Source organism: Rhinopithecus bieti, unplaced genomic scaffold, assembly GCF_001698545.2.
Source record: "Rhinopithecus bieti isolate Rb0 unplaced genomic scaffold, ASM169854v2 scaffold_2454, whole genome shotgun sequence".
NCBI classification, from domain to species: domain Eukaryota; kingdom Metazoa; phylum Chordata; class Mammalia; order Primates; family Cercopithecidae; genus Rhinopithecus; species Rhinopithecus bieti.
The window spans coordinates 1193635-1196093 of record NW_016803843.1 but is presented as its reverse complement, the minus strand read 5'-3'; the positions used below and the strand labels follow the sequence as shown (position 1 = coordinate 1196093).

At 38.1% G+C, this 2459-nt stretch overlaps 1 protein-coding gene across 1 annotated transcript in view; it reads right to left on the bottom strand.

Annotated features, from left to right (window-relative positions):
• Positions 1-2459, bottom strand: part of PROS1 (protein S) — a 101929-nt gene that overhangs the window by 55505 nt on the left and 43965 nt on the right. The window contains exon 2 of the mRNA XM_017855198.1: positions 1392-1549. The gene's annotated coding sequence lies outside the window, so the exon portion shown is untranslated. The remainder of the gene's footprint in view (positions 1-1391; positions 1550-2459) is intronic.

Genomic DNA, 2459 nt, shown 5'->3' with positions numbered 1-2459 from the left:
AAAAAAAAGTAACTTTTTTTTTTTCATTTCTCCCCTTTATGTCTTGCTCTTTCTGTCACTTTTTTCTCTTCTGTCAATGAGACCAATGTTAGAATTAGTGGAAGAGAGGAAGCGCATAAAGGAGTTTTCCTTACTCACTATCTTTCCTTCTCTGTGTTAAGGTCTTCTCCCTCTCTGGGCTTTTGCTGCTTAGAGGCTAAGCTGATAGAATGTATCTACAATGTTAGAAATACATATTCAATATTAATGAGTGATGTACTAATATGGTATCCTGGGCAGACAGGCATGCCTTACAATATTCCAGAATAACAAAAGAAAAATTAGAAGAGATGGGGTAAAAAAAGGTAAAATAAGAATGACAGAGTGTTGATCATTATTAAAGGGGTGGGGGAGTTTGTATACTGAAATTTATTACACTGTTCTGTCTACTTTGAGATCTATTTAAAATCTATTTAAAATTTCAATATTAGATGACACCTACAATTCTGACTTAAAATCTTTCATGTAAAGTAACAGTAGGCCGGGTGCAGTGGCTTATGCCTGTAATCTCGGCACTCTGGGAGGCCGAGGCAGGTGGATTGCTTAAGCCCAGGAGTTTCAGACTTGCCTGGCCAACATGGCAAAACCTTGTCTCTACTAAAAACACAAAACTTAGCCAGGCATGGTGGCACATGCCTCTAATCCCACCTACTCAAGTGGCTGAGGCATGAGAATCTCTTGAACCCGGGAGGCTGAGGCTGCAGTGAGCAGAGACTGCACCACTGCACTCTAGCCTGGGCAACAGAAAGAGACTTTGTTTCAAAAAATTAAAATTTAAATTTAAAAAAATGCCAATGGAGAAATTTAATGAAGCATTGTGATAACAATTCAAACTAGCACACACACACACACACACGTTAATACTTCAGACATCCTCTCCCCTCCCTCTAGCACTATCAAATTCTGGTTAGAAGAAAATATTTGCAAACCATAAGGTCAATACTATTTGCTGATAATGAAGTGTAACTGAACTATAGTTTAGTCAGAACAAGCTGTTATTGGTGACCAACCCCATTTTCCTTACAAACCCATTTTCCTTTGAAGGTACTTCCTCTCCCCTCCCCCTAACACTATCAAATTCTGGTTAGAAGAAAATATTTATAAACCATGAGGTCAATACTATTTGTTGATAATGAAGTGTAACTGAACTGTAGTTTAGTCAGAACTGTCTGCCTAACAAGCCCATTTTCCTTTGGAGGTACTTCCTCCTGAAATGGAAGTGGTTATGTGTGGAAGGTGATACACAAAATTATTGACTTTAAGATGGAACAGAAGGGAGTACAGGCTGGAAATGTTCAGTCTGTAGTTGTATGTCTAGATGTGTGAACTTGATAGTTTCCATAAATGCTTACCGTTTCAGGGTCATTTTCAAAGACCTCCCTGGCTTCTTCTTTATTGCACAGTTCTTCAATGCATTCTCTTTCAAGATTACCCTGTTTGGTTTCTTCAAGCATAGAATTTCCACGACGCTTCCTAACCAGGACTTGTGAAGCCTGTTGCTTTGACAAAACTGAAGGAAAAAATAAGTTTATATGAATTAATCATTTTTCCATCTAAAATATATTGTTTTATTAAACAATAAGCATTAAATTCATTTTCTGCCTGTGAATTCTATGACATTTAAAATCAGTATGATCGAACTAAGAAAGAAATGCAGATACATAAGCACGTTAGTTAACAATTCGGAGAGCAGGTTTGGTGTGCAGCTGCAGCCCTTGTATGATGGTCTACACAAATTATTCAGGTTTATACTTGAGGTTAAACAAACCAGGTAATATTCAATATTTCCTTCATTAGGACTACATCGGAGAAAACATGCTGAGGTCAGGTGTGGTGGCTCATCTTCGTAATCCCAGTACTTTGGGAGGCTGAGGTGGGAGGACCACCTGAACCCAGGAGTTCAAACCCATCCTGGGCAAAAGAGCGAGACCCCATTTCTACAAAAAACAAACAAACAAATTATATATATATATGTGTGTATATATATATATATATGTGTGTATATATATATATATGTGTGTATATATATGTGTATATATATATATATGTGTATATATATATATATGTGTATATATATATGTGTATATATATATATACCCACATATAGTTGAGAAGGAGTCTTGTTCTGTCGCCCAGGCTGGAGTGCAGTGGCACGATCTCGGCTCACTGTAACCTCTGTCTCCCAGATTCAAGTGATTCTCCTGCCTCAGCCTCCTGAGTAGCTGGGATTACCGGAGTGTACCACCGCACAAAAAATATTAATTGGGCATGGTGGCATGCACTTGTAGTCCTTGCTACCTGGGAGGCTAAGGAGGGAGTGCCACTTGAGCTCAGGAGTTCAAGGTTACAGTTAGCTATGATCATACCACTTCACTCCAGCCAATAAGACCCTCACTCTAAAAAAAAAAAAAAAAAAAAAA